Source organism: Mastomys coucha, unplaced genomic scaffold, assembly GCF_008632895.1.
Source record: "Mastomys coucha isolate ucsf_1 unplaced genomic scaffold, UCSF_Mcou_1 pScaffold12, whole genome shotgun sequence".
NCBI lineage: Eukaryota > Metazoa > Chordata > Mammalia > Rodentia > Muridae > Mastomys > Mastomys coucha.
Genome location: NW_022196894.1, coordinates 34,412,488 through 34,426,674, shown reverse-complemented (window position 1 = coordinate 34,426,674; position 14,187 = coordinate 34,412,488). Strand labels below are relative to the sequence as shown.

Below are 14,187 nucleotides of genomic sequence, written 5' to 3'. Positions count from 1 at the left end.
GGATTACAGGAATTTGAACGCAGGTCTCTGTGCTTGATGGGCATAGTTATAACAAACACCATTGTTCAAATATTATTATTTTATGTTAAAAATGAACCTGTTATGTATATTTGCATCTAAACATTATTTTATTCTGGGAATTACTATGAATTACTGCAAAAAATTCTCTTGGCTGTTTCTATTTGTTTAGTTAGGGGTGTGTGTGTGTTGGCTATCAAATTGCCTACACAAAGGAGTTAATAGGCTTTAGGGCTGAAAAACAAATGCTGGGTTTCTACCAAATAAATTGATTTTCCACTTCATTCAAGTATCATGATGAGTGGCAGGCGCTGTGCCAGAGCCTGAGAACAGCTGTGAACCAGGCTGGGCTCTCCTGCCTTCAAGAAGCACACCCTGATGCTGGGGCAACGCTTACCAGATCTCTGGGACAGTGGAGGGAGGGAGCCGTTTGTGCACAGCCCGCTGAAGCAACGCTGGAGTCTAGCAGAATGCCTAAGAGTGTTTATTATACTGTGAGCTCTGGATCTTTATTAGGAAAAAAGTGACCCATCCTCTGGCACAGTTGCCTTGTGAGCCCCTTTCCACCTCCAGGGAGGAGCGGGAAGTGTGTGTGTGTGTGTGTGTGGGGGGGTGTCTTCCCGACCAACAGCAGGAGCAGGATCGGAAGCCTGGGAATGGCTAGAGCCTCCTCGCAGACAGGAGGACTCCAGCGCTGGACCTCGATCTCCCAGGTACCAAACCCGACGGGTGGCCTAGGGGGAGGGACGTCGCGCCCGCAGCGCCCGGCTCAGGAGCGCGCAGCTCAAAGGCTGATCTGAGAGATCGGAGCTTGGGAGGCTCCAGGAGAGCTAGGGCACAGTAAGTGCATTTGGAGGAATTTGGGGGCCAGAGACCCCAGGAAGCACGCAGGCGGGAGCAGGCAAGGGGCGGAGCCCCGGGCCGGGCCACGGTGGCCGTCAGAGGGTCTGTGGGGAGGCAGTGGCTTGACCCAAGTCAAGGAGGGAACTTCAGATGGTAGCGCGCCACTCGCCACTCAAACAATTTAACTTGACATCGCAAGCTAGGCAGACTGGTACGACCTCCTGAGCTCAACATCCAGCTGGTCCTGGGGAGACAGAGGCCAGCAGGTGTTCCTGTGGAAGAAGCCAGGACAAGGACTCCAGGTAGGATTTGGGGACACCAGAAGGGCGGGCACAAAGAACCTGAGTAGCAGAGGGGGCAGACCTGAGAGCCCTGAATGCTGGGCTTCAGGGACAGCAGGATTTGATGCCTGCAGGATGAAGAGTTCACACTAAAACAAGGCTGTGGGGTGTGTCTTGTGCCTCCGGTTCATTTATCCCTGTGATACAATTCAAAGAGAACTTTTCCCAGTGTCGAGGAGAGAGTTATAGCTTTCTGGTGTGTGAGTGTGTGTGTGTGTGTGTGTGTGTGTGTGTGTGTGTTACCAGCTCCCTATCAACTCTCCTACAAAGGTACTTGCCTCAGTGGCACCAAATTAGGGTGTCTGGTTACCAGTCTCCATATTCCTTGAAGGTAAAAAAAAAAAAGTGCATTGATGTAATTATTATTTTGACATTGTGGTTTTCAATTGATAATTTTCACATTACACTAGGAAATAACACCAATGCATGTCTAGAGACCAGTTTCCTTTCTAACACGAGTTTATTCATTGTGCTTGCTCTGTTCAGTCCTGACTCTTTTATTCCCTCCTCCCTGCCTGAGGAGCATGCCAGCCCACCTCCCTCAGTCTCCCCATTACCCACTTCCCTTTGTCTCCGGTATTCTTCCTCAGAAAACTGAGGCCAAAGGAGCCAGCTCAGGGCAAGACTGATCTCCTTGCCTTCCAGAGACTGAGAAAGAGGCATGTTGGGGAAGAGCCCCTCACAAGTTCCTACCTGTTCATCTCCAGGCTTTCTCAGTGCAGTAAAGTGGTGCAGTACACTCTTGAGGGAGGATAAGGAGGGGTGTCTCCCCAAATTCTCTGAGGCCTAGAATTCGTTCCCCCTCCTATCTGGACTCCAGGCCCCCAAAGTGGCACACTTGGGGTTTTCCCTCTGGAGGACCTGGAAAAGTGAGCTTTAAATTGGCCCTGTGAACAGGGCAAGGCTTTGTGATAGGCAGGGGAAAGAGAAGACACAAAGGAAGAAATGGAGGAGAGCAGGAAACAGTGAGGGAGCAGCAGACCAACATCTTTGAAAGAAGAGGAATCCCTGGCCAGCCTCTGTCATTGGGGAGCTGACCCTGAGGAGTTTTGCTGAGGGAATACACATGTGGTCTTCATGTGGACAACTCACGTCATCAACTCTCTTCCAGGATCAACAAATCAAACCATGTTTGTAGGTTAAGACAGAGTAATTGGTCTTATTTTTCCACTGATTTGAGAGGTTTTTTTTTTAGAAGCTGTGTAAACTGTTTAAAGTAACCTCAATTCTACGCCAGCATTCCTTGTTTTCCTCATTTTTCCTTCATGTGCCGCCATCTTGAACTAGATCCTGCAAAGTTGGGGCATCAGCTGCTCCCTCTTCTGTAGACCTAAGGGTGATGTAGTAACTAGAAAATGAATTGGGCTGGGTGCAGGTGCAAGGCTGATGGGGGGTAGTGCATGACTTATAAACAGAGACACGGGTGGATACAATGTGAAAAACATCAGCGTTCACTTAACGTGTTTGCAGAGCCTAGCTACACACCAGGTCCTGGGAACAAGATGGTAAATAAGACCAAACCAGGCTTCTGCCTTCCTGGTGCTTGCAGATGCTTGGGGGAGGGCTGCTGTCAATAAAATGATTGTCGACTATGTGATTGCAAGCTAAAATAAACCCTCTGAGGGAAAGACATTTCAAAGTCCGCTGTGGGTGTACATGGATGGGTCTGTGAGACCTGGGAAGGCTTTCACAAACAGAGCTCACCGATACTGAGGTTCTAGGGGATCAGGATGTTGAGGAAATCTGATTTTTGAGGTGAGGTCAGACTGTTTTGGTTAGGAATAGTATTTGGCTACTGGTCACCAAGCAGACTGGCTGACTTGGAGCATTTGTCCCTTGATGTGTGCCCATGTGCTGTTGGTGTTACCGGAATGAGGGAAAGAGTGTCTTGTCATCATAGGCTAGATGTGTTGTCTGTTGGCCATGGTTTTTCCATTTCTATCATTCTTGCTTTTAAATGAAATGTTCAGATTAACTTAATTCCTATGATTTCATTTTATTGTGTACCATAAAATGTCCACTGCCGTATGAATGTGAATCACCCACTTTCCCGCTGAGAAGGTAAATACAGAGATAACGCTTATACTGCTCATGTGGTGACAGGTTGGTATTATCACTGGATAGCATCCCAAGTAAAAATAACTGTGGCAGGTGGACTGAAAATATGGCTCCTCTATACACACCCTGGGAACTAATTCCTAGCCTTGTACACTTGAAGCTCCAACTCTGCCACAACTCCAGCTTGTATTTTTCAGAAGAGAGGAGTATTTAAAGATTCAGTGTTTTAGTTACTGTAGATTTTCACAATCATCTTTTTAGTAGAGACAAATATATTATAATACATCAACTATTGCAATGGTTGTATAAATGGATGAAAATCTCACAATGTAAGGTCACAGCAATGTGCTTCACGTTCATCAAATGCAAACTGTCATTTATTGAACATCATCTGCAGTAAGATTTCTATGTGCACAGAACTATGCTAACCATTGTAGGAAGATAGATTAGAGAGCCACAGTCCCAGCATTGAAGGAGTCCATCCCTCCTCTTAGCACCAGGACTCACATACACAGAGAGTATGTTGTTTGCCAGGTGGAGGTATCATTAGCAGCCACAAGGGAAGAGAGTGGTCAGTTCTACCGACCAAGGAAGGAGGTTCAGTTCGTAAAGAGGCACCACTTGAGTTGAAGGTTGAAGGATGAGGTACTCCACCAGTTAAAGAAAGAGAAGAACGTGTTAGAGAGTCCTGCAGAAAAACAAAACCCATTGCTAACCCACTGCTGAGGTCTGCGATAGCATGTCGATTCTAGGATTTGTAAGTCGTTCTGAATGAGGTACAAAGAATAAAGGGGTGCTTTCACTTAAAGCTATCAAAACCACTCTGATGGTGTGCTAAACTATGGGGGCTGTGGCAGTGGCATTGAAAAATAAGTATTCAAATGCTTCTTCCATGCAGGCTGAGGCACAGTACTCAGTGATTCATTTCGAGTAGGAGCTGAGGGAGAGAGGGCAGAGAGGAGATGACCCTCCACTCTGCTCTGCCATCCAAGTCATCTTGCCTTAAACAAAGGGAATGTAGACATCAGGCAGGACTGGGAAACAGGAGTCTGGGCAGTGCTTATATCAGAGAACTCTTCCACTGAACCCCCAAAAGCTGCCTTTCTAACTCAGAAGACCTGGCAACTTCGGTGCCAATGTATAATATGGTATCGAGGGACTGGAGAGATGGCTCGGTAGTTAAGAGCACTTGCTGCTCTTGCAGAGGGCCAGATTCCATTCCTAGCATCCGCATGGAGGCTCACAACTGCCTGTAACTCCACTTCCAGGGCATCCAGTGCTCTCTTCTGGCCCGTGGGGTACCAGACGTGCACATGATACACAGACAGGCATTCATACACACCCATAAGATGAAAGCGTATCTTAAATAAAATAAGCTGAGGAAGGCCTACTAATCTCTAATAAATATAATCTCCCCCCGCCCCCACCCCTGGCTTTAGCTCAAGTGAGTGAACATTTGAGTTCACCTACTGCTCATTGCCATGAAGCACATGTCGCCCTCAGTCATGCTTTGGCTGTTCTCACACTTACACACCAATCTAACTGGCTTTTCTTCTTCTCGCCTGTCTTTTCTTATTTTTTAATTAATTAATTTTTTTATTTTAATGAGGCAGGGTGTCTCTACATAGCTCTGCTTATCCTGGAGGTCACTATGTAGTACAGGCTGGCCTCAGACTCATAGAGCTGAGCCTACCTCTGCTTCCTGAGTGTTGGGATGAAAAGTGTGCTCCATGACACCCAGCCCCCTTTTTTCTTAGGTGACTCCACAATCTAAGAAGCTCTGACTGAGGTACTGATGGGAACTTGTTAAAACCAGTGAGAAGCTGGGTATGGGGCTCACATCTGTCATCCCAGCACTTGGGAAGCTGCAACAAAAGGATTGTCACTTGTCAGAAGCCAGCCTGGACTTCAGTGAAAGACGATAGATAGACAGACAGATAGACAGACAGACAGACAGACAGACAGACAGACAATAGACGAAAGACGGACAGATGAATGGATGTATAGATAGGTAGATGTATTGTTGAATTGAGTTGCTCAAACGGCTGTATTACTGTTTGAGCCACAGAATGTGTGAACATTGTAATCAGGCAGAGCTAACTGAGGGAGGAAGTTAAATGGAAATAAAAACAAAACCAAAAACAAAAACACACCCAGCCTCAGCTATGGATGGTCTAGGATAAAAGTAGACTTGCCAGGCTGGAGGTAGGGCTCAGTAGCAGAGTTCTTGCTTAACATGCATGGGATGCTGGGTTCCGCTCCCAGTGTAGCACCACTCCCCACAAAATCTATTTTATCGAGTGTAGTGGATCATGAGTTCAATGTCAGCCTGGGCTGTGTAATGATATGCTTTTACCTTGGTAAATTATTAACCTAACTGACCCTGTTTGTACTGGTGACATCCCTTTGGTATCTGAAATGCCAGGATAATGTTGTCTTCAAAAACTAGATATATGATTTTATAAATTCTTAAAAATGTGTACTTTGGTGTGTGTGTGAGAGAAAGGGGGAAGGGAGGGAAGAGAGAGAAAGGGAGAGAAAGGGAGGGAGAGAGAGAAAGGGAGAGAGAGAGAGAGAGAGAGAGAGAGAGAGAGAGAGAGAGAAGTTGGTCATATGTTTGTCACAGCACATGTGTAGAGCTCATAACTTCCTGGGGTTCAATCTCAACTTCTACCTAGCTACAGAAGAGTCTATTTCAGCTGCAGTTCTGTGTGCTTCAGGCCAGCTGGTCTGCTAACTTAAGACAATTCTCTTGCTTCTGTTTCTGACTTCCATCTTGCTATAGAAACGCTGGAGTGAAGGAAGTACTCCACTACAACATCCAGCTTTTGAAGTGCATTCTGGAATGGAAGTTGGGACCTCAGGTTTACGTTGTAAGTGCTTTCACCATGAGTCTTCCTGGCTCTGGGACTGTAATAAGCTATATATATATACAGAAAGGGCTCAATGTACCACCTGTGGCTAAGTGCTCACCTGGCCCTTCCCCTTCGCCTCATCCAAGCATTTCATTCATGACTTTCCTTTCATTGAAAAAGCAGGAAGAGTAAAGATTTCTGAAGTTAAATAACCTGCTTTAATTTTCCCTTCTGTGTCTCAAATCTACAATTGATCCCTCCCCCACTCCCACCCCCAGGGAACCTGGGTAGAAACCTGTTTTCTTCTCAAGGATGATGGAAGCAAAGGTAATCTGATGCCTGCAGAGAGGAGACTAATTTTAGCTACTGTTCTGTCAACACATCTTTCACACACTAAGCAAAATCGCCACCAAAGAGGAAAATAAAGTCACTTGACTTCTTACTTCCATGTTGTCTACCGGTACCGCTTGTAGTGACCGGATGTTCCCTGGTGCTTTTTGTGTTTCTCACACAAAAAGAAAAAGCACTCAGGTTCAAGGAGACTGTGGTGCCCCACCCCCATCGCGGTGACCTATTTGCCCTTAGGAAAGTGTTCGGTTTTCCTCTTCTTACCTCAGTTTGGTGGTTGGAAGGATTTTTTGACTTGTCACATGGTCCTCCCTAATGTTCTGTAACATTAGCTCTTAGCTTAGTTCATCTTTTCTGTGTGTCAAACACAGAGTTGGCGTTGCCTATACAGAGGCAGAGGCTCTCTGCTCTGGAAAAGCAAGGGCAAGGTAAGGAATCCCTGTTCCGTGGTCCAGAGCCACAGTCTTAGACCCCCAACCCCCTACGCCGAGTCCACTGTTTGAGAATTCCTTCCCATCAGTATCTGGGATTGGGGCTGCCTATGCCCCAAACCTCTACCCTGGAAGCTCTTTATTGCCGTTTGTGGATGAGAGAAAAAGTGGTGACAGCAGACCAGGCGGCTTCTTTCTACTATCCTAAAAGTCACCGGTATTCCAACACTCTTTCTGTTCATTGCCACCAGCCAGTTTTCACTGTCCTCTATTAAAAGGCAGTGTCCTACAGCAGGTAAAATCCCTGGACTCTGGAACGAGACTGCCTGGGCTCCTAGCCAACAAGCTGCACAGGACTTGTTTTTCTCTGTGCCCATTTTCCTTCCCTCTGAACTACGTTTATTAGTTTTTACCCGGGACATTGGTTCTAGACTCTTACTCAGCACTGAAGCTCTAGGATCCCACGTGGTGTCTGGAACCTTGGAGGAGCCAGAGGAATCAGTTAACCAGAGAGCAAGTGAATGTCTGACTTGCAAATGACTGAATCTCAATATGTAGGCTTTTATGTTGAGATGTCAGGACAGTGACAGACAGGATTCTGTCAACTCAGAACATCAGTTTCCCAGGAGATTGACAAAAAAAAAATCATCTTCATTTTACATACTAGGACACCAGGGCTCTGGAAGGCACGATCACTTGCCAAAACCTGGCTGATGGGGCGGACTCCATACCATCCTAAGCGTCTGCTTCCTTACACCCAGTTGCCTCTTCATCTTATATAAATTTGGTGGAATACCAAGAATATTCATTCAAGAAGGGTGTTTCTGTAGCGTTGAAGACATAAGCTTCTTGCTGTAAATATACTCAAGTTGTTGATGCAAATTAAAAATAGAATTTGATTGTTGGGAAAGTTACTACCTAGTAGAGAGAAGAGCAACAGACTCTATGTAAGGATGAAGAAGTTCCAAGAGTGAAAGTAATAGAATTTTGAAGGGAAATATTGACATATTTTAGCTACTTACAAATAATAAGTTGTATTTTTTTAAAAAGGAAAATAAGATTAAACTTTTGTAATATGTGGGCCACGGATGTAGCACAGTTGACAGAGACCTTGCCTCCCATACACAAAGCCCTGGGTTTGATCCTAGCAGCACATAAACCACACATGGTAAGGCACACTTACAACCCTATGCTTCTGAGAGAGAGACAGGAAGATCAAGAGTTCAAGATAATTCTTGACTATATTACAAGTTCAAAACAGCTTGTGGTGTGAGATTGTCTCAAAAATATTAATGTGTAAGGAACACATAGAATTTAACAAAAAGACATTTACGAACATGATTTTTCAAATATAAACAAAGGACATAACAGTTATGAAGAAATGCTGGTTAGCAGAATATAAAAAAAATATGGTAACTAAAAGGGAAATAGGAAAGGGGAGAGAGTAATCAGAATAAGCTATATACATGCATAAAATAATAGAATTATAAAAGTAATTAACTTTAAAAGTCCAGTAAATAAAACTAATAAAAATGTTAAGACTAGATCTAATGTTAAACATTCTTACTCCAAGAAAATATAAATTTGGAAGCTTTTTTATGTGTGTTAACTTTATTTGAGTGAAAATAGTAAATGTTTTTAACAATTGATTTTATTTTATGTGTATGGGTGTTTTGCCTACACCGTGTGCATGCAGTACACTCTGAAGCCAGAAGAGGGCACCTGATCCTCTGAAACTGGAGTTGTGTGGGTGCTGGGAACCCAACTCAGGTTCCCCTGGAAGAGCAACAAGTGCCCTTAAATTAAAGTTGAGCCATAATCCCTCCAGCCCCAGAAATAAGCAAACATTTTTAAATGAAGATACCAGTCAGCTTATCTAGTAAACTAAGATGAGACACAATGCTGATCGAAGGGGACAAATTAAGTAACCTTAGAACAGACGATCTAGAAAGCATATGCCTAAGAAATTCTCATAGTTTCTGATATCGCCTCAAAAGCTCTGGGCTCTCTCAAGGAAGAGGGGACAGGGCTATAAGAGTGAAGGAAGGTAGAAGGGACCACTGTGGACTGCTGACTTCTCAATATAATATGACTGTTAGGCATGCAGCAGCTGTGATTTTCTGCACAAAATATAACTTAACAAAGCTCTTACAAATGAAGGAGGCAGGGGACTATGGAGTCCTAGCTCTTCCTGAGGATTTGAAAAAGGGGCATGTTTGAGAGACATGTCTTTAAGTGCTGTAGGCACTGATAAAGTACCTACACTCCTATAAGCAGCCCTAATGGAACTCACTGGATAATGAGAAAATAAAAATAAATAAAAGATACAAAAGGAGAAGTATGCAGAGTGGTTTGCTCAGTGGTTAAGAACACTGGCTGCTCTTACAGAGGGCCTGGGTTTGGTTCCCAATTCCATTCCAGACGATCTGATTCCTTCTTCTTGCCTGCCTGGTAATGATGCACATGGTGCCCAGACATACATGCAGGTAAACTTCCTCTCATACACATAAGATAAAAATAAATAACATTTTTTAAAAAGATAGTAAAAAGTGGCTAGTTGGAAAGGGGATCAGCAACAGTGGGAAGGTAACAAAAAAGGAATAAGAGATGGATATAATCAAAATACACGATGCACATGTATGGAAATATAATGAAATGCATCATTATATATATAATCAAGATATAGGAACAAAAAAAATCTCAAAGTAATTCATCATTTTTAACCAAAGCTCCTATTTCTGAGATTATATCATAGAGAAATCATCAGAATTTTCCTTAGACTTATGTCCAGAGGTTCTCTTCACAGGGTGTTATCTGAGAGGGAAATCCTGCAGGTAACCTATGCTCCCAGAGTTGATACGATGGCTAACTAAGTTATAGTGGGTGCTAAAGTCATGGTTCTGGTGTCAGACTCGGACTTGCATTAGCCTGTAACCATAGTGATCTTTCTATACAGACTCTGCTTTCCTTATAGCCTGGGCATGCCAAGCATATTCATTATGTGGGATTAATATGTAAGTTAAATGGATCAACACCATTTAAGTCTACACCTTCAAATTCTCAAAGCTCTAAAAATGCAAAGAATGTCTTGTGACTTAGCCCCCCAAATAGATGGGACTTGCACAACGTATGTACTCCATTCCCTGTGGCTAGACTCAGGGTGTGGAATCAACTGTGTGATTCTTTCTCAGGCTGTTGCATAGAGAATCCCTAAGGCTGTTGCATAGAGAATCCCTAAAGCTTCTTTCATATAAATCAATAACTCTTCTCCCACTGTTGTGAAGGTGGATTTTGCAGTCACTGATGAGTGGAGATTATCTATTTGAGATTAATCTCTTTACCAAAAAACTTTCTAAATCCTCTTCCCCATTGCTTTCTTATTTTAAATTGACATGGGTGGGGTTATTATAACAAATAGGTTGTTGATTTCCACCCCTAGAAATGCTGATAGAGCAGCCTGGCGTGGGGCCAAAATGTCTGTTGTTCCTCCACGCGAGAAGCTGGTGATGCTGGTCTGTGGACCACCGCTCACAGTCCTGCTCTGTCTTTTTAGTGTCTTTTTAGTGGCTCCAACACTGTCCCTTGTTTAGTTCAAGATTTTCATCTGGGAAATTTTTAATTTTTCAGGGTTCTCATTTCCTGTCGTCCAAGTTCTAGTCAGTGCCTTTAGAGCTAAGAGTAGTGCTATAATTAACACTTGGGCTGGGGGCATGTATTAAGTATTAGGTGCTGGTTTTTCAGTTTGTTTTGTTCATCCCCTCAACTGCCTTGAAGGGGAGGAGTTACGGTGAGAAACTGGGATTCTGAGGCATCCGTCATGCAGGTGACATCGGACACACGTCCTCCTGGCCCTAGAGCCCAATCTCTTGCTCTTCCATCCTTCGTGTATGAGTGGTAGCTCTGTCTCCACATCTGCACTCTGCAAGCTTTCCCAGCCTGGCTCCTCCCCTCCTGCCTCATTCACAATCTGGAACCTCCGCTCACAGTTCCATTTCAACCAGGAAGCTGTTCCGAGCAACACCTGCTCACCCTGCGCTCCAGCTGCTCTGTTTTTCCTACATGGCAATTCATCACGTTTGTGTTTTTCATGATGAGGGACTCTGTTTTCATAATTGGATTCGAGCTGCTCCAAGGCAGGGCTCATCTCCGGCATCTGCAGGTCTCCTTGGAGGAGACATGGGGGGGCCTCTCCATGCTCCCTTCACCCTCAGCCCTCCCTTCCTCCCATCCATCCCCATCTTGCTGCAATCAAGACACGGAAAAGAAAGACCAGGTTTCTCCTTGTTCAGCCCCTCCCTGTGTCCAGCCATGTTTTTTTTTTGTTGGCGCCCTGTTGTTCCACAGTGTCATGGGGAGAATGCTTCCTTTCGATCCGCAGAACTTAACCGTCTTACACGGGAAGCTTGTAACACAGCGCCCTTCCTTCTGGATATGACGTCTTTGGAACTCCATCTTGGTCGGTCTTACAGTCTTTTACAATAGTAATTCCACCGCCTTGTAGATTCTCTTCGCCACTGCCCTAGCAGGCAGAGTTTGGGAAATAATAATTTATGCGGAAGATATTTGTACAAAGCTAAACTCTGGTCTGGCAGTGTGTCCTTGTGTGGCTCCTCACTGGTTAGATCAAAGTCCTTTTCATGAACCAAACGGTCCTCTCTACCTCCTCCCGCTAACGTGATCTGGCCCAGCAGGTCTCATCTTTTCCTCCTGAGTAGTAGCTATTTTTCCGTGCTCTCAATTACAAATTTTAAGGCAGTCATGGTAATATACAATCAGGAGGCTGAAGTAAGAGCTTGAGTTTGCAGCCAGCCTGGCCTATGATGAAAGTAAGCTCCAGGCCAGCCGAGGATACACATCAAGAGCCTGTAACAATAAACCACAAAAGACACACACACAGAGAGAGAGAGAGAGAGAGAGAGAGAGAGAGAGAGAGAGAGAGAGAGAGAGAGAGAGAGAGAGAGAGAGAGAGAGAGAGAGAGAGAAGAAGGAGGAGGAGGAGGAGGAGGAGGAGGAGGAGGAGGAAGGGAGGGAGGGAGGGAGGGAGGAAGGGAGAGAGAGAGAGAAAAGAAGAGAGGAGAGAGAATAGAGCTAGTGTGGGTCTTTGTACACTGTTCCTATTCACCCAGCCTCCCATTTTACACCCATGAGGTTTCCACAACAAACCAAGCTCAAATCTAGACACGGAATGCCAGTTCCTCTGTGTCCGTAGCATAGGGCCCTTCTGTTTTCCCAATAAAGGCTCACATAGTTTTGCCCTCTTGTCTCTGTGCTCTGTCACTTCCCAACCACCTCAGGTCCTTGACTCAGGCTCCCCACCTACACACCAGTTCCCTTTCCTCCAGCTCTAGAGAGGTCTTTGGAAAGTACCCCTCCTCCACTCTTTCTCCAGCTTTACCTTCTTCTCTCTTCACTTTGAGCCTGTCTCTGATGGCTTCCTTCACTGATCTCACTTCTGCCCTTCCTGAATCTAGAAAGCCCCGCTCCTGTGCCTCCTCTCTGACCGTTTCCTCTGTGGCTGCTGCCCTCTGCAATCCTTTGCCCAGCCATTTAGGCCTTTGATTCATACCTCCCTAAAGTGGTTTTTCCCTGATGTCTTTATAACAAGCCTCAGCACTCAGACCCCTGGGGAGATGGCTGAGCGGGTAAGAGTACTTGCTCTTCTTGCAGAGGACCTGAGTTTGGTTCCCAGCACCCACACTAGGTGGCTCACAGTTGCCTGACTCCAGCTTTAGAGGAACCAAATCCTCCGGCCTTTGAGGGCACCTATATTTTCCTAACACGGATGCATACACCATAATTTTTAAAATAATTTAAAACTCAAGTAGTTAAGTTGTGTACATGTACACTTACACACAGAGAGGCACACAGACCTGTCAAGATTTCTTATTAGAAATTAGGTAAATTATAGCTGAATTGGGAAGGGAACTGGAAACCTAACCATATTGATTCTAATGGTTCCTCAACCCAGGAGATCACTCCATTTATTTAGACTTCTGTCCTATCTGTCCACACCTTCTGAATTTTTCTCCATTAAGTTCTTATATTTCTTTCATTTCTCTCATATCCAGGGATATTTACTTTTGTTACTATTATAAATAGTATCTTTTTGAATAATATATTTTTGTTATTGATGACTGATAAAAATTTAGGTGATTTTTTTAAATATACTATATACCCGGCAACTTGGTTGAATTCTCTTATTAATTCTACTTACTTAATTCTAAGACTATTTGTTGTCTATAATAATGGTCACTTTTGTTCTACATGGCACTTCTGAGATCGCTGGTATATTACTAACCTGACTAAAACCTCAGAGGGCAAATATTGAAGAGCTGTAAGTATGCTGAGGCGTGCTTTTCTTGTTACTGATTTTAAAAGGGAAGGCTTTTGAAAGTTCAACATTGTTTAGTATTGACACTTCATAGACATTAAGATAGCCTGCTAAACTCCCAGCTTGCAAAGGTGCTACCATGATTGGATTTAAAATGTTGTCAAAATGGGTTTCTGCCCTGGCAGCAGGTGTCCTAGACAACAGAAGAACACAGAGTTCATTCTCTCTGCTCCTCTGCCTCTAGTGCTGAAGAACAGGAAACTGGGAGCATGCCTTCCTCATGCTTGACTGGAAAGAGGGAACCTCAAATTAACCTTGGGAAAGAGCAACGGCATTATGTATGAGCTCTAAACTGACTAGGGTGACACAGTGGAGAGAAAGGGCTTTCTGTGTGGGAATCCATCGGTCACTAGAGTTTGGCATTGTGGTTTGGAAGCCATTAATATTCTCAGTAAATGCATTTTATTCTCAAAAACTCTTAAGAGCAGGACTTGATGGTTCTCGGTAGCTCCAAACTACCTCCTAATGACGCAGTACTTCAGTTCAGGTGGTTGTCAAAGTCTGTGTTGTCAAGCCTTGCCCTAGAGTTTATGGTTCAGAAAATCTGAAGAAAACTATTACTTCTAGAGAGTTCCAGGAGCAAGATAGTTTAATAGTTAAATTACTGGCAGCACTTCTAGAAGACCTAGGTTCAGCTCCCAGCACCCATGTGGGGTGGCTCACAACTGCCTGTAACTCCAGTTCTAAAGGATCCAGGCCCTCTTCTGGACTCTGCAGACACTGCATGCACATGGTGCACAGACACACTCAAAGAAATAAATATTTTTTAAAGAGAAGTTCCAGATGGTCCCCATGCTGTGGGGCTTTGGTATCACCCTTTGAAAGACACTGTCCAGTTGCTATCTCCCTGGAGAATCACCTTGGTGTACAGTTCAGAGTCAAGGAACCAAAATGATTCCAGT

General features: G+C 44.4%; 1 protein-coding gene across 3 annotated transcripts in view; it reads left to right on the top strand.

The window, feature by feature from the left end:
- Positions 1–454: 454 nt before the first annotated feature.
- The window catches only part of Casr (calcium sensing receptor), a 77,528-nt gene continuing 63,795 nt past the window's right edge, over positions 455–14,187 (top strand). For 2 of the 3 annotated variants that reach the window (XM_031363803.1, XM_031363802.1), the window contains exon 1: positions 455–731. The gene's annotated coding sequence lies outside the window, so the exon portion shown is untranslated. Of the gene's footprint in view, positions 732–870; positions 1,164–14,187 lie in introns of those variants that run through there. The other variant, XM_031363801.1, reaches the window with a different exon arrangement.